Source organism: Dermacentor variabilis, chromosome 11 (assembly GCF_050947875.1).
Source record: "Dermacentor variabilis isolate Ectoservices chromosome 11, ASM5094787v1, whole genome shotgun sequence".
In the NCBI taxonomy this organism is placed as follows: domain Eukaryota; kingdom Metazoa; phylum Arthropoda; class Arachnida; order Ixodida; family Ixodidae; genus Dermacentor; species Dermacentor variabilis.
Window position 1 is genome coordinate 41708555 of NC_134578.1, and position 24711 is coordinate 41733265.

At 46.8% G+C, this 24711-nt stretch overlaps 1 long non-coding RNA gene across 1 annotated transcript; it reads left to right on the top strand.

Annotated features, from left to right (window-relative positions):
• Window positions 1-9035: 9035 nt before the first annotated feature.
• LOC142564823 (uncharacterized) lies at window positions 9036-22978 on the top strand. The gene is made up of 3 exons (XR_012824686.1): window positions 9036-9116; window positions 10842-10924; window positions 21069-22978. It is a non-coding gene; the product is annotated as an uncharacterized LOC142564823 (long non-coding RNA).
• Window positions 22979-24711: the final 1733 nt, after the last annotated feature.

Below are 24711 nucleotides of genomic sequence, written 5' to 3' on the forward strand. Positions count from 1 at the left end.
TTTAAATAATTAAATATGTATAGCTATCTGACGAGCATGAAAAACAACCTAACATAGTATGAAATAACCATCATAAAATACTTGATTATGAAAATGGAAAAAAAAAAGCTAGAGCTAGTAGAAGCCAGTGTTGAAATTAATGGTGGCAACGTGGTCTGTTAAACGATTTCCATCTGAAATTGTGCGTGAAAAAAAGTCAGCGCGCCTGCACTATGTGAAGGATGACCAGCCAAGCTGTGAATGAGGGCCCCTCAATGGTGAACTGCACCTCCGCCGCGGGTCGGTCCGGCATTGCACTATCTTCGGGATCGGCCCACGTATGGCGAATGCTTAACGCCTGCTTCAACTACGCCGCGAGTAGGCCAGGTATTGCACTATCATCGGGACCGGTCAATGTACGGGAGTGCTTAACGCCTGCTTCACCTCCGCCGCGGATAGGCCCTGCATTGCACGATCTTCAGGATTGGCCCACCTATGAAAAGTTGCTGCGCTATGTCAACGGAGACTATATCCGCCAGAACCTAGCCTCCCCCCCCCCATAAGCAGCTTCGCTGTAAAAAAAAAGAATTTCTAAACGTCTCTGCTCAGCACTTGCCTTCTCTAACCTTGTTTGTGTAATCGATTCGTGGAGAGACGTAATGAAGCAGAAATACCTCTATGCTGGTACTGGAAAAAAAAACTATATATTGTGAAACATTTTAGCCTCAAAATATTCCCCCGCTTTTCGAGCGTATCTCATCCAAGGGTCCTGCTACAAGTCCGCCTCTAATTGTTACGGACAAACCTTTAGGCTAGATTCTCAACCTTTCTGTACAAGCGTACTTAAGGGTGGACAGGACATTAATGTGTTACAGTAGCTGCTTAGTTTCCATTGTGGATTGTCTTGCGTTTCTCCGCAGAAAAACTTGAAACTTTACAGGCTTTGGCTGTGACTTAACGTATAGTGTAGTTCCATGATCAATCTATTGATAAAAATACGCGTAGGTATTTAAATTCGTTTAGCGGAGTAATTTAGTCGTCATTTATATTACAATTAAACTGATGAGTATTTTTTAGTGTAAATTACACCCTTTGTCTTCTCAAAATTTATGAATGAGCATCTTCCAAGTGTCGCACTAATGAAGTACTTCGTCTGGGTCATCTTGCAAAAATACGCGGTCACTTGGATTTCACATTACTCTATAAAATGCAGTCGTCTGCAAATAACCGATCAGAAGATGAGAGATCGTTACTGATATCATTCGTAAATAATAAGAACAACAGGCCAAACCAACTCCACCTAGATAGCACAAGGCTCGTTGACTCCGATCCATGGTACCTGGCCCGACTACCATGGAACCTAATAGGGATGCTCCCGAGTAAGCCGTGGTGGTTTTGACGTCACCGCCTTCGTCATGTCAGCCTTGCCAATGGAAATTTCGTGCCACGTAGTATGACATCATGTATCGCAGTGAACAGGCGCTGTGCTTTCTAGGTATGGTGTTGTCCGAACACAGGACCTAAACCTGAAGTCACGCTAACCTCGGCGCGAGTGCGTCGAGACGCACGGCGTGTTTTGATTTGGCTCTACCGGGGCGCTGTTAGAACGCAGGCCAGAGTTTGCGCGGACGAGGAACGCGTGGATAAGACAGGCCTACGAGAGTGAGGGTGATTTGGAGCCATGGAACACCTGGCGCGCCACAGCGGCAGCAGGTACTCGCGCTCGCGACGTGGCGTCGCAGCCAATGCGAATTTAGGTGCCCTTTCGGTGCTACAGACGCCGGACGCAGGCTTTTTCGCTCAACGAGTCATTTGACGCTTTAGCATGAAAAAGCATCTCTGGCCCGCGTAACCACTGCCTTTATTTCCGCCGATTCTCGTACGAACGCAACGTTCCTTATGTGGGATGGGTCCGTTTTATATACAGCCGAAGCTCGTTGCGTGCGCATTCTAACTTTGCTCACTTCTTTCGTACACCACGGCTTACTTTTGCTGCGCACTGTACTCATTGTCCACGAAGGCACGCATATTCGCGCAGCTCAAATCGCTCCGCTTTAAGTAGGCTTCACAATTCATACCGAGCATTTGGTTCAGCCAGCGTCTCAAACACGTCACAAGAATTGAGTGATTGAGAGATGTTATTGCGCAAACTTTTAAATAATTATACATTAGCCTGAGACCAGTGTTTCGTACTTTTGTGCAATTTATATTTCTTTCGCATGAGACAGAACTGCGAATTCTTATTCCTGGCATTATTAGAGTAGACGTGGCAGCCGAAGGCGTATGAGTGAATAGTAGATCCAGTATGTTGCTTCTGCGAGTTGGCTCTGCTACACATTGAGGGGACGCGAGGGACGAGCATATGCTCGGCATTTCACTAAATGACTTCTCTCTTCCAGCAGATGTAGTGCTTTGGCGTGACCAATCGAGTCCGGGCAAGTTGAAGTCACCTCCCGGAAACGATCACCCTCAACTGTTTCCATAGCGTTCGAAAGATCTTGGAGTGCTTCAAGCAGTGCTGCAAGGAAGGCGATAAAACGAACATAATGTTATCGCCTCACCATTTTTCAGCCTCAGCTGTGCCCAGACGGATTCACTTCGGCAGCCTTTCACATCAACCTCACGGGAGCAGATGTTTTATTGTCTAATATGAAGACGCCTCCACCGTGGCTACCGCGGTCTTTTCGATAACAAACAGTTTTCTGGGAACACTTCGGAGTATCCAATGTCACTGCTGAACAATGACTCAGTTCCAAGCACAACCGAAGGTTCACTTGTATCGAGAAGGCTAGAAAACTCAGGAGTTTAATTTTTGATGCCTCTGCGGTGTATAATAAAACATGAAAAATAGGCGTCGCCTTTTGATACCTCTCAGTGGGGCCGTAAAATTTACCCTAGTGATTTACCATATATTTCGCTTTGTTGAGATATACTGCGTCATATTTCACATTTATCCTCTCGCCCTCCTTTTGATTGGCCTTTTCCAAATTCCACAAGTGTATTCTTTTCCTTGTATGTTTTCGGAGAACTCCTCCAATTACTACCTCTTATCCCAGGGAACGTGCACAAGGTACCGGTCCATCTGCCTGCGTTTTTCTGTAATGTGCTTGAAAACCACGCACCGTCATCAGCGTATTAGCGTCCGCTGCAGGCACCCACACACTTTACATAGACACACTACAAACAAGTCGTTCCCGACTGATACATTTTAACCACTTACATTTAGACTGCAGAAAGATATGTGCGCTTCTGCCACCACGAAGCTTTGACGTGAACGACATTGTTTGTGGGAACCTATTTGCAGACCTGTGCAATGTCGCCATGGAAATTTATATTATTCAGGGCATTGACTCAACATGCATGAGTTGGATAAGTGTTAAGTAACGCGCGTCTATCTGTTCACAATGGAGAGGCGAGACTGGCCCCTAAATTGTTGAGGAGATGCGTGTAGTAATAGGGGCTACTTACCCATGTCTGCAGCACATCCCTCTTGCTACTTCCCCTGATAAAAGGCTCCCTCTCTTCTCTCAATAATTTTAGTTGACAAGGATGCTGTCTCCTCAACAGTCGTATGTTCATATGACTACGCGTTTTTTAGATGAAACAACTAAACACATTTCGGTCCTTGACTGATCGTGTAGCCTTAGGCTGCATGGCAATTTCTTACTGTTTTTGATTCTACTCAGATAGCCTGCTTGCTGGTTGTCTCACCTCCTAATTTTTTTTCCGCCCCTAGTTACTGCCCCCTGCGCCGGGGTTTCCACATAAGTCTGACCGGGATGACTTCAACGAGAATATTACATGACGGCGATGAAGGGTGATGACGACAATAACAGCGTCATGACGGATGTGACGGCGTTATTGTGATAGGATGACAATGAATACCCTAACTGACATCGACGACAACGGTGCTATGACAACTACGAGGAGATGACGATTGATGACGGCAAGGCGACGGCGAAGGCGTGCTGAAGGCGATGGCATAACTAGCGTGATCAGATGAGAACGATGTGATCACAATGACCACGTCGAGAACGATCACTGCTGACCTTGGCGGCGGTGATGACAGTGGTTAGGGTGGCTACGATGGCATGACGAAAACACTGGAATAGCGAACACCACTGTATGTCAATGCCGGAATGACGCCGATGACGCGTATCTATGACAACGCAAAGGCTACGCTACGACAGCCTCTGAAGACTTAGGTGATTCAATTGTGAAACGTTCTGATTTCAGACACGTACGAATGCGCGCGCCTGTCGTCTTAAACGTCATTCGGCTAAGGTATGGAATCCTACAGTGCGTTGAATCTGCTTATTTCTTTTGTTGGAACTGTTAGTGCGGGATCATTAGCTTCTATTAAGCTTCTCTGTTGTCCTGTTTTCAAACGCATAAGTTGATAGTGGCATAATAAATTAATTTTATGCATTGCTTTGGAAAGGTGTTGCTAAACTGTTGGTCTGACTTGCGAATGTCTGCCATATCAGTCTGTTGTGTGGTATATGTCATAGAAACATTATTAAAAACAGGGCTATTTCCCTCACCCCCTCCTTTGCGATACGCCGCATAAGCACAATCCCTTAGGAATGAACCGAACTCATGAAACCAGCATCCACTGCTTTATACATGGTCTTTTTTTAAACTGTACAATATTCTTTACAAAAAAAAAACCAATGGCATGGCGAACGCTGCACTTTTAGCAAAGGAGTTCCTGTGGATGGTGGCCATACTTTGCCTCGGTTATTGTCAGGTTCAAAATGGTAATTATAAAAATTTGGTAATTACGTTATTTATTACAGATTTGATTGTAGTCATTTAAACGTGAAACTTGGAAGCAGTGATATTTAAATTCACCTTTAATTTTTAAATCTAGAAAATTGCGCCTAATTTGAGACAGTCACCATTTTTTTCTTTGTTGATGTTTTTATTTCTTTCGGTACATATACCGTAATCGCAGTTTGACGAGGCTTTTGCTTCGAAAACACTTCGGCACCCAGGCCTAATACAAATAGGAAAGCAACACTTCTCATGCGAAACTTAAGACGAGATAATGGAATCACGTTGCCTTGATAGGAGCAAGACATCTGAACAATAACACAAGAATGACAGAAAACTAGTCTAGAAAGATATAGAATCACAAGCTGCAAGAAAAAAAATATATGCGAAAAAGAAAACTAGCAGTAGCACATTGATGGACATGGGGCAAGAAACAGAAAAGTATACTGACTCATATGCAAGTTCTGATCAACAACAAAGAGTACTGAAAAGAATTCCATACATTTTTCAATAGAAATTTGGTTACAGCGATTTTAGGAATCTATGTTATCAAAGTCTAGAAAATTTCATATTTCATTTAGGAGACTTGGTATTTGGTATTCAGTAGGCTGCCGTCCATAGGTATTCGTAAGTTTTGGGATTCTTGTACTCTGGGAGCGGAGGGAGTATTGAATACATCGAGAATAACTGCATGAGGAGAATAGCTCATCATTTCGGGAGATTTTCAAAACCAGGTTGTGATAATAAATTTCTTTAGCTCTAAATATGAAATGTTTCAAGAATAGCGGACGCGTGCTGAGATGTTGCAGATCAACATATTTGTCAAATATTCGTAGTAACTTTCGTTCGTAATGTGACTGATGTAGTGTAATTTACAGATGTACCACCGCTTAAAAACGCACAATGACTGAACCGCAAACAGATAAGTGTATAGTATAACGCTTTCTTAAGCCACAATGGCAATAACGAACTTAATTTATACCTGCAAGTTTATGCATGCAAACGTGCAACATGAAATTCCACGACTTACTTATAGGTGCAAATAAGACTTGTATAGTTGCGATCGCGTAAATTGTTAACTTATTAATCTTAAGCCAACACGAAAGCTGATATACTATGTATTGACACTCTTTTCAAGGCCTGAGAAATAATCACCAAGAAAATGATATTATTGCGGTCAGCGTTCATAATCAATTTGGTAGAATCCGGAATGCGGTGCAGGTTATTTACATAAATTATAAATAGTGTGAAAAAATGGCCCGAGTATGGATCCTTGTGGCACACCTCTCTTACCCGAGCGCAATAACGATGCTTCTTGATTTATAACTGCGTGTTTGTAAGGGCCTGCTAAGTAATTTTGTAATAATTAATATGAAACGCCCAAGAAGTCGTACTTATTCAGTTTGGCTAGAATAACAATATGACACACCGTATCGAACGCTTTACGTAAATCGACAAAGGGAACGAGTTTGTACACCTTCTTTTTCTGAAAAGTTTCTATTATCTAATTTTTTATATGAAGTAGTGCAAGCTCGGCTGATTTTTTTAACGCGAAACTAGGCCACACTAATAACACTGCATTTGCTGAGAAACACTTGTAACCTATTACTAATTCAGTTGTGAAACACTTCCTATAAAACAGGTAGTACTGATATAGGGTGACAATTAGCAATCTCTTGCTTATTACAGCCATTAAGAATTTGGCGTACGCTTAGCGATTTTCAATTGATCGGGTAAAATGCCAGTAGAGAAAGTTAAATTAATAGTTTGTGAGAGCACGGGTGATAATAAATCGGCTATGTATTTTATTCACGTATGTTTGACTCAATCGTGTCCAGCCGCAGGACTGTTTATAGAGTCATTTACAATTTCTTCAGTTTTACACCATGAAATAGCACGCTGTGATATGGAGTTGGGCACACCGTGGCCCTTAGACGCTAATTAAGGATTCCTTGTCACGTACACAACAAAATAACAAGTTCTGATGAAATAATCATTCACTGCAGTGACTATCACTTCTGGGCACCAAGGCCACTAGAGTTGACCAGTATACTAGGATAGCGTTTTTGTTTTATTTGACCGGAGATATTTCTGACCTTGTTCCAAATTCTCATGGGGTCCTTATTTATGTAAAAAATAAATAGTAATAACAGCTAAATTTCGCGTACCTTATTCACTGTGAAGCTCATTTCCGTACTTTTCAAGCTCGAACAACATTAAGGTCACGTGTTTTTACGAAGGCATCGTGCATGGTGTTCCTTCTATTTTCTTGAATAAGTGATTGGTTATCCAATGTCTTCCTTTTTTCACCACCACCACCACCACCACCATCCTTTTTTTAACGCTTCATCTATTCGACGGATTCCGGCATAGCTGCATCGTAAGATTTTTGAACCTTACAGGTGAACAGGTGGTACGCCTACCTAGGATCTCTTTTATGTAAAGCGTGTTTTCAATTTGTTTTATTATTTTAGGGTATGTGCGTTTGTTTGATGTCACTGCACTTTTACCTTCGCTTCATGACCATCACTGGAAGAGGGAAGGGTACAGAAAAACGTCGAACAATTCCTTACATCTACGGTCAGCATTCCAGCAACTCGTTGTGGAAAGTGTGCATTTGTGAAACCTACATGAAACCAAGTCGCATTTTGTGCTATCAGTCCAGTTGCTTTTGGAGATTACCATTTCGCAAGCAAAGTAATTTGCGAGTGCTACAGTTAGCCGGCCGTGACGACGCGTCCTGTGATAACACGCCTGTATTTACTACGAGGAAAGATATTACCTCCTGACGCCCAAACAAATTTCCCCCGCGTTTTCTTTTCATGGCTGCCCCCAGTAGATGCTTCCAGTGTTTCGAAAAATGCTCAGTGTCTGATGTTTCAGATGACGTCTGACTGCCCAAAGCCTTGCTATCAGTCCTGACTTTCTTAGACTTGCTTACTACCGCAACATTCTTTGTCTTGCGCACAAATCAGACGATCATATCACTTTGATCATGGCCAGCAGGCGCCACTGGGCGACAAATATCGACGTCGTCTTCAGGCAATACCTCGAGTTATTTCTTAGTAATTGATGGCTCCGATGTTCTTAATGCTTATATATAGCTCCAAGTGGCTCACCATCGTGTAGAACACACCTAATTCCCAGATTATTTTGGCCGCAGATATTGCTCAACGTCCTCCATCTTGCAGTGCAGTTATTTGAACGCTCAATCTAGGCAATATGTGCCCAGAGAAACAGGCTGCACTCAAAGCACAACGATAGCGGCGAACACAGTTGGCGATCATTGAAAATCTGGCGGTCAAGCGCGTCGGCTTTCATAAATGAGTCATCTAAGCTCATGGGTCATCGCGTGTCTACGAGAAAGTACGACACAATTCTCGTTGCGCACACACAGTACGCAAGCTTCAGTGACAACAGACAACAGATAAAACCATCGATTACATTCCAGTAATTTCCATTCTTGCAGGCGCTTCTTGCGCTGAGCGATAACCTTTAGTGGGTGGAATGCAGTTCCCGAGAAATGGTTAAATAAGTACACATGTCGATATAAAGGAAAACGCTGCGTTAAGTAACGCGTGACGAAGCTTGAAACTGAACGACTGAACGCTGACGAACGATAGACGTGGCAGGTACCGATACGGCCCGTTATACCTGGTAACCATCTGCTGCGACTTGCTGTAACTTTGTCATACCCGGCATCACGTGACGTATAGCCGCGAGGCGCGCTCTGTCTTGATATTGCCTGGATGAGTGTTTAAATTCTATGATGAATATCTCGACATAGGTGCTCGCCTTCGTCAGGAACGCGTTTGCAATATCGCCATCTTTTCAACGCTCTTAGCGTTTGTATCAAGAATGTGCACAGGCCAGAAAAAAAAAAAAAAGGAAAGAATGCCACCCTCTATTCACAGGTCCACTGGTCTCGATGTTGGTGTGAAATGGCTCACGTTCGTATTTTTCCGCTGTGCTGTCGCGAGCAAAGTACAGCGGGCCTGCTCTCACTGTCGGGAGCAGAGTAAACGAACCCCTGCGAGCGCGCGCCGAACTGCGCCATTGGGACACCTAGCGTCGCGGCTCTTGGGCTTATCGGACTAAAGGCTCACTGCCGTGAGCGTTGTCCTTATGATTTACGCTATCGTTTTCTCAGCAGTACTCAGATATCGGTAACACCGCGGTGAACCCGCGCTGACGTCACGTAGCTGCTGCTTAGGGCCGAGTCAGCTCAGCTTACTTGGCGGCCGAAGGTGGTGGCTCGCGTAGAACTCGGAAAGCGATAGCGAGAATCATCCGGGAAACAAACGGCCATTCCGGCTAGTAATTCAGGACGGGCACACGCACCGTGGTAGTCTCAATATCAGGTGAGCGTAAGCGTCGTGGTGTTAGCTGTCGCGTTGATGCAGTTCTGCCGCTCTGCACGCATTTGCAGGCGTTCGTTGCGTTCACCACAGTACACAGGTCACTTTTGTAAGTTGCTGAGCGACTGTTTTTCTTGGCGCGACAAATGTATCTAGCGTCCATGATAGGGTTGTCGTGTGTGGATTTTCTCGTAACGCGAAAAAAGAAGACAGAAAAGCCGTGCGAAGGACCAGCTCTATCAACAGTAACTAACACGAACTCTTAAATAGCGAAAATGCTTCCTAAATTATAGTGAAATGGCTTTTGCCTGTCAACAGCACAAAAGCGTAACTAAGCGTTGCAATTAGAGTATCAGAAGTAAATCGCCGCGAGTCGGCTAAGTGTTGCACTGCGGCTGATATTGTCGCACGCTGCTTAAACTAGCGACCTTGACAGATTCAGTTTGTGGACGGCAGTTTCGCGTCGTTGTGTTCAAGGCGCGTTAGGTGCCTGTTCAACGACCTGGCTTCGTGAGCGTACCAATTGCGGGAGTGACAGCTGCAGAGAATGGTAGCTCGGCGCTTCCTAGCTTCGCCTCTACGCTTCAAGACCTTGCTGCGTGAATTGTCATTGCGTTTCGTCCTTTTCACGGAACCGAATGTATAGCGTCAACGTACGTAGCTGCGTGGCATTATATTTAGTTGCACTGCGGTCAACGGCTCCACCCGCACAAGTTTAGCAGTATCGCGAAGCGAGTCGTAGTTTTGTTTTTCTTGAAACGCATGGGCCTGTCCTTATTGTGCGGTATGTAGAAGTCTGTAGTGTATATTTATTACTTCTAATTTTCGGAGTATGTGTTTTCAGTCTCTATACCCGGTATGTTACCCTCTTTTCCGTGCAGGGTAGCCGATCGGACGTCCGTTGGGTCAATCTCCCAACTGTGTTTCTCGATATCTCTCTCTATTTTGTACTATGAGGATTGCTTTACTAGTTGGCCAACGAAGTGTTGTGAAAACTACCAGCCAATTCTTTTGGGCGTAGCTTTTCTCTGCGCTGATTTTTATGATCATGCCAAACGTCAGAGCACTACAAATGCTTTGAAAATCCTATTTAAACAAGGATGACTTCGAGATCTCTGCGCACTGGTTGATGAAAAAGAATAAACAACACTGCATTTGAATTGACCAGTGTTGGCTGAGAAGGAAATTGAACCTTGAAATATTACAAAAAGAAGGAATTCAACCGGGTGAGCCAATTAAAAGACGGGCGAATTTCTCTAATCACATAAGTACACTCTTAAACAAAATTACACCTTTTCGGTCGTATCTTTCCACACAACTATAATCGTGATCTGTCTTGCCTGCATTGCTTGAAAACGCTGTGCCCACGCTACTTTCCTGTCGAGAATTCTCTGTGACTCTGTTAACGCGCATACCGTTCGTGACTTGTAAGTACCGGGCTCGCGGTGTTAAAGAAAGGAAATGCGGAGAAGACAGATGACGATGATCGTTGTATGGCAACATACGACCCAAAGGGTGTAAGTTTGCTTAAGAGTGTATACAAATAGATATCATTCATTTACTGGGAGCAGAGATAATCATTATCTCAAGTTACCCGCCACGCTATAGTTGTGACGTGATAAAATGACGTGACACTGGTGTGAGCACGTGGCCAGTCAATCGGCGAGCAGGCGTTGCCCAACAAGGCCGGAGTTGAAGCTGTGTTTCGTTTCGCTCTTACCTGCAAAGTTCGTCGCCGGATGGTTACCGCAAAGCTCGGCCGCATTCCCTGCGGTCTCGAGAAGAGGACAGTTCTTCTAGCGCGATCACAGGTAAGTCTTTTATATATTTGCGAAAGAAAGGGCTGAGAGTTGCTAACGTGGGTCGGTTGATTCTCTAGTAGCACATGCTCGAGATGAACGAAACGATTATTTCAAAATCAGTAGCCAGCTTTACATGTTCTTGCTAAAGACAAATGCCATGTATTCAGTTTGCAGTCTTTGATGGGATCACCCAGACGCACGACGCTTGACGTGTCGTGCGGAACATCGCGCCACTTTACCATAACTGTAGAGTTAGCACTACTTTAACCCACATTTCCTTTTACGCGCAAGCGTAATTGGCCATCTCTACAAATCCGCGTGGTCTGTCTGAAGCCGCAATGCAATCGAACGAGGAAGGCGTCTGCAGGTGAAGAAAATCGAGCGCCGGGGGAAGCACGAAGGAACGCGCCCAGCGAGCTGAAGCAACGTTGGCTGAAGCTTTACAGCGCGCGGCAAAGTAACGCTAGCTTGAGGCGTTCCCTCCTTTACTAGATGCCTGCGGAATGGCCCACGCTTCCCGCGGAACGGGCCTGCCTTCAGTTGTGAACAAGCGTCGCGAGGTAGCGTTCGTGACCGACACTATCATCACGGGTGGTGGGCTGTTGCGAAGGTTGCTCGATGGCTGGTGACTCAGCGTACGGTGTTTACGAGGTCGGTAGCGGAGTAAAACCATCCTTTGGTTGTGCCTTTTAAATGTTCGTTGTCTGGCACAAGAATAGTTGTCGCCTGTAATGCCTGCAAACATACGCTGAGCTATGATGAAGGTTAATGGCCTTCGAGATCGATGCGCACGCTTGAGAAAGATTTCAGAAGCCACGCAAAATAGTGCCCAGTGGTTCTGCCAGCGATACTGTGGCGCTCGCGACCGACACTAGTGGAGAGGAGAAAATGGAGAGGGCATAGCAGCTGATTTACCGCTCATGCGCCAGACATGAGCGGAAAACCAGCTGCTGTACCCTCTCCATTTCCTGGTTTTGCACTAGTGGAAAACCAGGAATGTATGTGTAGGTAACGTTGAGCGAAGTGGGGATGGGGAAACGAGGAGAAGCGGCGCGTAGGGGGAGGCGCGCCGCGCGTTGAGTTGATCGTTCACCTCCTTTGGCAGTTGCTACTGGTTTCCTTCGCGATGCATACGTATCGAGTTCGTCTCGGGATAACATCCTCCTCGCGTGTTGTACGTTGTGTACGCGGGTGAAAGCGTGCATCGGTGAGCCAAAGATGCCGGCTGAATCTCGGGTGCGCAAGGGAAGGAAGCGCGCCGTATTCTGTCGCGCATGTGACCGGAGGAGGGGAGGGAGGGGAACGTTGTGCTTCAGGGTGGGCGGTCGCGCGGGCTTTATCTTGAAAGCGATCTGGTTTGGGGGCGCAGTCTAGGGGGGGGGGGTGACGGCTCGTAGCTTTGAATTCGCTTTGTTCTCACCGCTCAGTTTGCGTTGAAACGATAGACAGCACGAAGGTCACCGCTCGCTGCTGCCGCCGCGATTCCTCATGCCAGCGTTTTGACAGTGTGCGCGTTCATCGAGTGTGAAGTGTTCATGTTTGCCTGTGCGCGCTGACATCATGTTAGGTAATTTAGATGGTAAGCGAATGTTTACAACGGGCGGTCATATTCGGGCTACTACTACTGCTGCTGCTTATGGCGCGGCCGCGCGAGCCCCGCCTGGAACATGATCTGACATGCGGACAGTGCAGATGTCCAGGTGCACCGGGGCCGATAGCGTCGTGTGCACTATAACACATATACGCTTGCTCGTCACCGGCGTTCATGAAGTGAAGTCACTAACTTTTTTTGTGAAGCTAGTCTGACTATAAGTGTCGAAATGGTATGTCCTCAAATACCTAAAATGTGTGTACTTCGCCTGATCAACATCGCGCAGTGCTGTGAAGCCTCATTGGCTTATAGAACCGGCCTAGGCAGACCGAGAAGCTGCTTACGCAACGCTTATTCGCTGAAAGCACCGGCTCGGGCTGTTACGGACTGGCAGAGACGGCTAATTGATGAGTCCGCCTACACCGGCTGCACCTTTGCAACAGTTAGGAACCTTTAACAGCAAACTTGAATAACACGTACCTTGAAGTCCTCCTTTTATTTTGCGATGCCAATTCAAGGTAGCGCTGTCGATGGGGCTCGTAAATAGACGTCACAGTGCTGTAGTGATGATGCGCTAGCGCGGGTAGTGCGCTCCGTGGTTGAACGGGTGATGTCGCACCCCTCGACGACGGCTTGCTTTGATTCAGGCAGTCCGATCTCGAAGGCTATGCCCCGAAAGCTATTGCATGTGACTGAAAGACGTCATGACCGCCATATTTGAAATACCAAACGGACTTGCAGTACCAGGTGTTTCGAGAAACGGCAGTGCGTGCGGCGTGCCCCCCTTTACCCTCGGAAGCCATGATGCCCATCATGTTACATGTGTCGCGTTTCGTAGGTATACTTTGTTGATGATGATGTATTGACGCAGTGCATCTTTTGGTCTTTGTAACTTAAAGCAGCATTGCAATAGAACATATTTCCCAATTATGTGTACTTCTCTTGAGCGTCGCTAGATGTTTTCTTAGCCCAGTAGCACGCACAAGCACTGTAATCAAGATTCCGCTGTGGGGACGCTAGCTTCCCAAAACCTAACTCATAACATTTGCTAGAGCAAGGACAACCTTCGTAGGACGCTTCTCGGCAGTTTTTGTTTTCTCCATGCTTTTCTCGCTTTTTCCATGAAATTTCATGAGAGCAAGGTTGTCGTCACCCTAACTGCTACCTATACACTGTTATCATTCTTTGCTTAAGTGGCGCCCCCAAAATTTTCGTCAGGATTGCGCGTGAGTAGACGGGCGTTGTATATGTAGTACACGAGGCTGTGGCGTGGGTAAGTTGGTTATTTTTCGCGCGCTTGTTGGAACGCCTTGTATGCATGCGGCAACTAAAGCGCTCGAATTTTCTAACAGCGGCTCCCTAACACGGTGTTGCAAGTGAAATAAGCAGCTATTATGCTTTTGCTGTGTCGGTACGCGTTTGGATCGCGAAAGCAAGTCGCCAGCTTTGCTGCGTCGACAACCGCGCGTTTCATCCGTGGCTGCTCCACGACGCGCAAGAACGCAGGTGTTTCAGCGATATTGTGCTCCGCGAACTTATTGCCGCTGTATTTGTAGAGCGTTTGATAAAAACGGTGATACTGGCTTGTCGATTTCGTGGCGATCGCACGCGCATCGCGACTGAAATGTGCAGACTTGTGATCTGTTGGCTCACGTGCTCCCTGCCGGCGTCGAGCTTTGACTGAAAGCCGCGGTTATTTGTTTTGCCTGACGAGATGATTGCTGTCGTTGCGACACAAACGCATTGCGTCTGGGTAAGCAAGCCGTCGGCGGGGCCCGCTGGTCGCTTGTTGCGCGAATCTAGCGTTCGTCAAAGAACCACCGCAACGCGACTGCTAAAGCAGTGCCACGTGACGTGGTACGTAGAGTGCGGTCTTCTTCTGTGAAAGGCGGAACACGCGAATGTAGAGCGCGTGCGTATTTTTCTCTCTGGCTGATGTACAACGACCTTGCTTTGCAGGTGGTGGCTTTTAATTGGTGACGACGAATCGGTAGCACTGACCTTTCTGCATACCTAGGTGGGACAGTGACAGCTTCAGCGAGCACTCTTCATAGCGCCATCTGAGTGAGATCCGCACGTCGGAGTATTCCGTTTAAAGCGTTGAAAACACTGTATACGCGGATATCGCAAACCTATGTGCACCTTAAAGCAGGTCGCCGCAGTAAGCGTGCACTGTTTTGACCTGCTTCGTGTGCTTTCTCCCGCGTTGCTCTTTGAGTTGCTCGTGTTTCAGGTAAAGCAATTGGCCTTCGCGAAGCAGGTACCAGCCAGTGGACTGGCTCCCAGTTTATGGCGTTGACTTGCAGAGTAGCAGTAATTGATTGTTCATTATTTAAATAAATAAAGACGATAGCAAGGGGCTAGCCAAGGCTGCGCAGGAGTACTACGTTCCATACATAGCAGTCAACGCTGTGGAAGCTATTCAGGAAGTTGGGTCATCACTTCGCGCGTTCCGTCCATGCTTCACTGCGCGCCAACGGCGTTTGCTCGCGCGAGCATTCACATGAGGCTCCTCGCGACGTGTTTCAAATAAAAAAAAACTAGAAGAACAAAAATAAAAGTAACGTAATACAGCGCATTAGCAGCCGTATACCACAGCGTGATTATTTCTAAGGATTAAAGCTTCTTTCATTCAATACTGAGCTTATATACAAAACAGTTGCGCACAATTGTGGTCAAGAAACATCGAACTATATCCAAGTGCTAATGAAGCCACTGCAAGAAGTCTCTAGCCGCCGCAGCATTGGCTGCTATGTAGCGAACGTAGTACAGCTCTTAAGCATTGCGTCAAATGTGACTGAGAAAGCTGGCTTTATGAAAAGCACCGCCAGTGCCATTGTAGGCGTCGCGCCTTGATAGTGTACGAGACGAGACTGAAGATAAACTAATGAGCGTTTGCCAGCGTCCAATGAAATAAAAAAATTGCGTACATTTAACGACGTCTGCCGTCCGTTTCGCTCAAAACAGCGTAAACGTCATGGTAAGATACGAGGGTCTGTGCACACAGCAGCTCAGAAAGAAAACGCTATTGCGCATGCGCAAAGCACCCATTCCAGCAACTGAAGCCAGAACGCTGCCGCATCTCCGGCAGAGAGGATGACGGTGGATGCTGCTTGGCTTCGCACTTTTTGCAGCTGAACGCGGTGCGAGTCCGTCGAGATGGTAACGTTCCATGCGCGGCCCGCGCCTGCGCGTTGATACGGTGACCGCATGGCAACCACCAATGTTTCCCACAGCATAACTAAGAGGGAAAAACTGGCACTGCGACGTTGTATTGTTTGTATTCGTGGGAATGCCGCGACATGGTGGCTTCGGATTGGCATTGTTTTTGGAGAGCCGAGCACACTTGGCTGCAGTCATTTCGTATGTCCCATGGGTTAATTCTCTGGTATAGCAGCAAGTGAAATGCAGTTCTTACTTGAACATCTCGCAAAAACGTGTTCTAATAATGTTGAGTGCTTGGACGTACAATTATATGAAACGTAAAAGATATTCGCGTGCCGCTGAAGTCGCATGTTGTCAGAAGTGCGCAAGGATACCGAACATATTCTGTTTCTTCAAATAGCTAATGTGATAGATGATTGGCTGACACAGTCATCTTGAAGGAGGAAAATGCGTAACGCTTCAACAGTTTCGATTTAGGATAATTAGAATTCATGGTAAGTGGCAGTGCGAACGACTAGGACAAAGAAAGAACCACACAGGACTAAGGGTCAGCGCTCGTCCTGTGTGGTTCTTTCTTTTTCTTCGTCGTTCAGAGGGCCCGTTGCGGTGAATGAACAGCAACCTCGCCTAATTTTCCGTTCACTTGATTAGTATTGTGGGTGATAGTGTTAGAGAAAAAACAGGCGCTACCACGTTTCTTGCTATGCTCGCTTATGTGGAACTGGGAGGAACGAATCAAGAAATATCTGTGTTCTTTAACCTTACGTTAGTAAATCTACCACTCTTAGCGACATGTATTTTTCCAGATAACGGGAGCTGGCAATCGCTTTGCATGAAATAACTGCGCATGCTTAGCGCCACACCCGCTGATCACGAACCTTTATCTTCATTCTACAAGACTGCATACTTTGAAACAGCTCAACCGGCGGAGAAAATACTTCAACATAGCGGTACCTGTTTGAAATACTGAAGTTGCGTGACAACTTAGTATGTAAGGGCTTTTTTCATTTCGACGTTCTCGCAATGTTTCTGCCTTCTGTTTCAGCCGCCTCACGCATTTGTCACATGCGGTAACAATACAGTAACTCGGGTAGATAGTCTTCATAACAGCTCCTGAAAGCCGATTTTCTTACCGTGGTCGCATGATTTTGAAAGCGCAGAACGCAGGCCTGTTGTAAATCCCTTACATACGTAACTTGTACAACTTATTGCAGATTTTTCGCCTTGTTTTCATTTTCTGGTCTTGTTAGGTTTTTGACCGCCACTTGGCATGAATGAACAGCTCTATATTGTGCTATTTGATGGCAGTGATGAGATGACATAGCACGCGAAAATGGCTGCAGCTACGGACTTCTTCCAGAGAAAACTGGTGAGCGACCTGGGGAACTTTCTTAAGAGGTACGATGGCATGCAATCGGAGTGGATAGAGAAAATGCTTGTGGAGATTTCGGCTGTTATTTACGTGCCTGGCTCGACTGTGCACGTCGATCCGTATGCTAACAGTGAAGGGAAATATGAATGCGAAGTAGGAACCGATAGCTAGGGGAAAGCTTCATGCACGGCGGTCCAAGCACGGTCAGAACAGAGCTGCGCTAGGGAAATTGTCAGCACAAGCGCGCTGACGGCGTCACGGATATTCCAAAGCGGAGAAAGAATCGGATCAACCTTCTAATGGGAATTTCTAATGTGTTTCTTGGATAGCAAAAGAGAAAGGGAGTGAATAGACCGAGCCATTCTTAGCAAGAAACGTCAATGCTGTTGCCTGAAATGGCTAGAGCTTCGCGAAGCAGATACCGAACTCATGAGCCACGTATGAAACGCCGACTCACCAAATGCAGCATAGAGAAGAGGATAAAAACGCTATGGGGGGGGGGGGGGGGCGTGGTCAAATATGACATTCGGAATGCGATCACAGGGTTACTGAGACGAACGCGAACACTGTCGAATATAGGCGGCGAGTTAGCGCAAGTGGCGGCGTAGGTTTCCTTGCAGGAATGAGATCACGTGTTCCTCCACAAGATGACTGCCTCGTACGCTTGAGAGTGCCGCGTCACCGCAAGGAAGTGCTAAGACTAAGAATGCTATAAGACTGGCATTCGGGTTTGAACACTGAGCTTAACGCAACGGTAACATTGAAGACAAAATGTTCAAGACGACACACAAATTTGTATTTGATGGAGGGTTCATTACTTCTGCTTGCACCAAAGCCATGTACATTGCCTCGTGAAAACGCCGAAGGTTGTCCGGACGCATGGCCAAAAAGCACCAAGATATTTTTATTTATTTATTTAAATATGTCCTTACAGGCCTCGTATGAGGCACTGGGTAAGGGGGGCGTTACAGTAGGATTGAATTAGTATATAGGGCATATAACAAAACATATTAGACATACATTATTAATAGACAGTGGAAAAACGTATACACATCTTTTACAAGCATTAAAACATTGTACAAGATAACAGGGTCCTTAATGTACATATTAGAAAGAGACAAAGGACACAGTTCCTTCAATAAACAATAAAAGAAAATGTAGCCACTCCAGTAGAAATACTAAACAGTACTAAAAAATACAAGAATAATAAGTGAAATGATGAGCTCATAAACAAGAGAGCACATAACTGGAGAAAGAAGAAAAAACAATATGCGCTTTATTGAAGTTATGCGGTGGAATATGAACGGATGAGCTGGCGGAATTTATCGAAATTAGGTTCGGAGACGATGACACGAGGAAGTGCGGATCAGTTGAATGCATGTGTGTTCCCGTAGATGCGTGTGAAGCTGAGGTGATTATATATTCTGCGAGATGTGAAAGGTGCGACTTCAAGCAGTAAAGATTTCCTATCCCCATGAACGTACTTGTGAAATAATAATATGAGGGTAAAATCACGTCGAGTGCTTAGTGGCAGAAGTTAAATGTCAAATTTTATTTGTGAGATGCTTGAATTGTAGGTGTAGTTACGCGAGATAAACCTGGTGGCCCTATTTTGAATTGATTCTAATAAGCTGATTATGCTGTTATGATGGGGTGACCAGATTGGACAGGCAAATTCGAGCTGGGGGCGAACAAACGTCTGATAAGCTAGCTTACGGATGTTAGAGGGTGAAGTACGTAGGTTTAGGCGTAAGTACCCCAGTGATATTGAAGCATTAGCACATATAGTAGTAATTTGATGGGCCCTGGAAATGCTTGGTGCGAAATTAATGCCCAATGATCCAGCAAATTAAATTGCAACGCAGAATTTTAGCAAAAACCACTAACAAAAGTTAATCACGCTTTTGCCATCGCCTTTATAGGATATAAAAAATAAATAATTGTGTTTTTACCTACATCAATCCTTCCAGGTAAGCGTCTAGTAAGCCCTTCCTCGAACACGCATTGGTAGTGAGCAGTTCACGGACGTGAAGTGACAGTTGTTCCTTGGTGATGTCCGTCGATTTGTTTCGTAATTGCATTGTACAGTTCAAGCTCTGCTACAATGGCCTGAGAAAGCACCGCACCTGAGCATACTCTAGGTGACCGGAAAGGCCAGCTTTGAGAAAAAGGAGATGGCTTCTTACTGGTCAAGGGAAGACGGTATAAACGAGAGAACCAGACGAGTAATATGGGGGGGCAAGAGCATCTTGAAGGGAACCAATCGACACGAGAATAAGTGCTTTATCCTTGTGTTCTGTGCGTGTTAATATATATATATAATTTATTTCCAATAAATTTTAGTTGAGATTGACCGATCTAACCCGACGTTTGCTATCCTTCGTCTTTGCCTTTCGCTCTGTTTCACCATGCATAAAGCATAAAGCATCTTTAGTGTACCCTGCTTCAGCAATAAGTGGTCGTAGCTAAGTTTTTTGTGTCGTTGCATTTTCCTTTTTTCATGATATTTTCTGCTGCAGCGGTGACTGTATTTTGTTGTATTTATTATTTAAAACTACATGTGACGGCCATCGCGGGCATTAAGTCGACGAAGGCCCCTATATTTCTAACTTAGAGAAGAAGAAGAGGTTAAAGTATTGCAGTGTTTTGCATGAGGTTCTTCCACCTTGCGAAGAAACAAAATCTTTTTTTTTCTTGTTTCACGGATGCTTTAAAGTAAGTGACACGAGACGATCTTAAAACGCAGTCATAAAAAATAAAGAAGAGCAGGAGCAGTGCGATTGCACGCGACCGTGCCGCGTGGTGGGAAGGCGGTTTTTTCTAGTGGCCGTCCTTGCGCGGTTGCCTCGGCTTCGCAGGTGGGATTTTCGGCGTCGCCTTCCACACGGATCCGGACTGCGACGGCCGGTGCCTCAAGACACTAAGGGTCTTTCAGTCTTGTGAAATTCTGGAAACCGTGTGCGTATCGATCCTCGCTTGATTCAGTGTACTGATGACGCCATGGGCGACGCAAGAATGGCGCCGGAGGATAGCATGAAAATGTTGATTACCTGCCAAGTTCATGCCTCCTTCGGAGCTTTTTGATTACTCCACGGCTTCTTCCTCACGAAATTGTGTTCGCCCACTTAGAGGAATATAGGAAGAATCTCGCGCACTGTGATCTGGACATAGTTTGCACAAGCGTGCATTCAAGCTGCTAGGAGCGCACAACATGTACGCTCGTAGATGCTTGTGCGGTCGGTTTAGTGCAGTCTGATAATTGAAATCTGATATTCTGTTTGAAGCCTAAGCGAGTCAATCACCGTCTGCCGCGTTCGTGAAAAAGCAAATCCAGTGAACCTATTACTTGTGCCGTGTGTTCCCGTCGCCGCTGGCAGGCTTGAAGATCAAATTAAAGGTATCTGGGCGGCTATCCAATTAGCTGTGCTGCCATGCTTTCCACCGACCGACTGACTCTATCCGACGGGGATGCAAGCAGCCCTCTATATCGCTCGCCGCAGTCGTTGTTGTCACCACTCTTGTCTCTACCTGTAAGCTGCAGCAGACGACCGGCATCGCCATCTGCAAGGATATAGTCCGCAAACTGCGCCAGATGAGTGAAAGGTGGTCCGCCTCCCATGCTCGGAAGCACCTAGGCGTCCAAAGTATTTACGCGGTACCCTCAGGAATCCCATTGAGAGCGATCTTTTGCTGGGCAGCCAAGGAGAGACAGTCCCATACGAGACGTCGATTTCTTGCGGCACTTCCACAATGGCTGTAAAGATGTTTGGCGCAATGCTGTCGGCAGTGTCATTGTTCCAAGCAGGTGGCACACGAGCGCCTGCTTACTCTGCGGTAAGATATGTAGTGTCGGAGAAACGAGAAACGCTCCTGCATGAATCTGAGCCAGAATGTCCTTTGTTATGCTTTCAGAGTCAGTCTGCGCATATTATTTCAACCAAAAAGAACACGTCTGATGTAAAAACACGTCTTAAAAGCAAATCACACTGACTGCGCTTTTCCTTTCATCTGTTTTTCTTTTCTAGGTGTTCAGCTGACGTCATTTGGAGCCTGAGATACACGAGCTTTGCTGGTCCTGTGAACCAAGTTCGCCATGGAAAAGCGGTCTTCTTCAGAATCCTTAGGAACCATCGCAAGCCCGGATAGTCCGATGACGCAATCAAATGTACAAGATTCTCGACGCATTGACACACTTATTAGTGTAAGGAGCAGCCGCGAGGACGGCCGCGTCGCGTTCGGAAGTGAAGTTGACAGCCGTGCATCAGGAAACTGTTCTGGCACAGGAACGAGTGGCTCCGAGCTCCATGACGTTGCCTTGCGCTCAGTCGAGGAAAGCGCGACGTATCACGGTGAAGCCCGTGAAATGGAATCTGAGGACCGTTTCTTCAGGGCAGAGGAAACGACACGTGAGCGCCGAGCGGCAGAATACCGCGGAGCGGAACACGCGCGCCGAAGTTCCTACGGGTCGGAGCGTCAGATGACTACTTCTTACAGCAGGAAGTACAACGCGAGAGCCTCAAGTGAGAGGCGCCAAAAGCGCAGCGAAAGTCCTCGAAGGCGTCGGCACGTTTACGAGCACTGGTCCCGTGAAGACTGCGAGCGTCGCCGGCGCAACCTGAGGACGGCTTCGCTTCGCCACTTGGTGCGAAGGCGGTACTCCGCCTTGTCTTTCGGCGTCACCAGCGGCCAGTCGCGGTCAAGCACCTTGTACAGAAGAGCGCAGCGACAGTCATCACGTCGAATGCCGGAGTCTAAGAGGTCGACGCTGGAGGATCGCCGCGACGCGCATCCGCGCCATCTACCTTCCTCCGAGCCCGTACGTCGCGAAAGCGATGGGGTGCGCGGCAGCACAACGTCCAGTGGACCGCATGCACCTGGAATGGCTGCGTTGGCTGATCCTCCGGCCATTGTTGCAGTAAGCTCGACCTCGCAGTCTGAACGTATCATACCGCAACTGCCGCTGGTAGGATACCACCTCGAGGACCCTCGCAAGGAAGATTACGCACCCGGATTTCGTCGTGAACCGCGCCCGCAAGAATACAAATTGGTAAACCCAGCGTCGGTCTCTGAGGAACATTACAAAATGCAGCAACCCCACGGTAGTGCTGCCGCATCCGTGGGACACCGAGGTCAGGTTTCCAGAGATATTGAACACCCACCCATGGTTCGAGCACAGAGAGGCCGCCAGAGCTACATGTTGCCCGCAGAAAGCCACGAAAGACATTTCGTGCACCGTCCCGACTTGCGTCCTTGGCATTACCATTATCAGGAGCATCCTAACTTTTGTCCAAGATGCCCAACATATGTGGGCTCCTTTGTAAGCTTTTGCGTGGGGGGTCCAAGGCCAGAGGAATCTCTTCTGAATTATTGTCCAAGATCACTTCAGAACACAGGGTCTTCGGAAGGAGTTTTACAGACTGGTGGCCTACATTTAGGAAATCCTTACGGCACAGGCTGCCAGCCGCTCCTAGGATTTCAGCCACTGACATGGAGGGACGCTTCAAGGATGCGTCAACCGCCACGGGAGCAAGAGACGTGGTTGGACTATCCACATGAACTGGCGGATATTATATTCGAAGGAATGATTGATACATTAAGAGCACAGAGCGACGAAGTGGACGCATTGCGTGCCGACATGAGGGACGTCAGAAGCAGAATGGCGAATTTTGTTGCTTCCGAAAAGAAGGCTCAGGATCAATCACGGGCTTTTATCGCTGCGGTGAAAGCACAAATGGACAAACCTAATTAGTGCTGTCAGGTTGATCTCCTTTTTTGAGGGTATCAACCTTCTAATGATTTTCGACTTGCAAATGATTTTTTGCTTGTTAAGCCATGTAATATAATTTTTTTCGTTTCACACTGGTACACAGACAAAAAAATGTTTCACGTAATGAACTGCTAACGGAGAAATAAAAAAACGGAGTGTGCAATTGTTGTTTAAGTTTCAACTTATGGCTCAAGCGAGATATCTCATCGCTGTTTCGAATAACAATTTTTTTGGGGGAACCACGGGAGATGGTGGAAAACTACGGTGCATTTACACTTCTACAGTAGTATTGTTACAGGCTCCCATCGCTGAAAATGCGCCATCGAATGAGAAGCTGAAGAAAGCCTCTCATTACGGAAGAACCGAATTTCATTGCATGGTATTTGTTGCAAGTTTACCGCTGTAAAATAGAACTGCGCAGGTACTAACCAAAACATCAAGCGTCGATGGTCTGAAAAGGACCTGAAATTTTTAGCATCTGTGCAATTTACAACGGAACGACAAATATATTTCCAGCTAAAGAGGCGGCAACGGCAGGTATATCAGTCCGGTTGGAACCCTGTTCGATCATCGTGTAATCTTAGTGAATCATTTGATAAACTAAAATTTTGAAGGGAGCTGAGGGTCAACATTGCAGTCTAATACGCGTGTATTCTATAAACGCTGTAGTTAACTTTGGAAAGTATATCAACTGCACTTTATCCCCAGGCGCCTTCCTCCTCCGGCGCTCGCTTCCCTCATGGCGCCAAACATGTCGCGGATTTCGCAGACGGGACATGTACGCTAGCGCGTAGAAATAGCAAATCCGCCCAAATTGTGGAGCAGCGACGCAGTAGCTGGCGCCAGAATATGCAGTTAGACCCTGCGCTTTTCCCTGTGGTATCGGTTGAAGTCTCATTCGAAAATTCGCCCTAGCAATGTCCTGTCGAGAGAAAATTGCTTCGGTCGCTGACTTGTGGTTGGAGTCGTCTTCGTTTGTGGAGGTGGTGCGCACCGGTGGTGAAGAAGCGGGGATACGACTGTTCTTACCTGTCCTGAATGTCACTTCTTGGGACTGGCTTCGTTTATATAGATGAGGTCGCCACTAAACGGCAACCGTGGCCAGAATTATTAGAGAAGAGTCAGCGGCTAAGGAGCCCGACGTATGAATTTCCCCCCAGAAAAGTCTCGAATCTTGCACCGCCCGATTCATGGCCGGTCTACCACTGTGGGTTGCGCCATTTCACTGACGGAAAAAGAACTAATCAACTTGTTGTTCTTGAGAGAGAGATAAAACTTTATTATGTCCCTTATGGGTTTAAGGGGCGGCGGGGGTCGAGAGACTAACTCGCAATCCCCCCCCTTCCTCAGACGGCGGCCAGTCCTTGCTTTCTGGCGGCGTCTTCGGCCATCCGGACGGCCCAGAGCTAGCCTGGCAACTTTCGGGGACTAGATCGGGTAGTGCAAGGGTGCGTGAAACCTGTCGGTCGCCAACTAGCTCGTGTGCCGCGCGAGGATGTCTTCGTCTTCTATGTCCTCCGAAGCCACTGCCGATAGTAGCGTCGCTACAATATCATTGATGAAGGAAGGAACTAGGAGCGATCATCGCGCAACGCAAGTGAAGCAGAGTGGGTCGGCCCAAGACGTATTTGCATCGCGGTTAGCTGTAATTTCTTCCACCGCCATGCGGCTGCTGCATTCGCACGTTGCGACGGATAGGATGAATTTGTAACGGAACTTGAGCGAACATACAGGTAGAAAATGTGCAGAGTGGTTGGCAAGTAATACGTGCGTGTGGATTGAAACCTACAGGGAACGCGGCACACTGGGCCGAGTGCGTCGGCTGGGTCACGTGTTGAATTGGCTTTACCAACGAGAAAAAGCTACGCGTATTGCTACGTTCACTCGAATTTCTTCCTCTA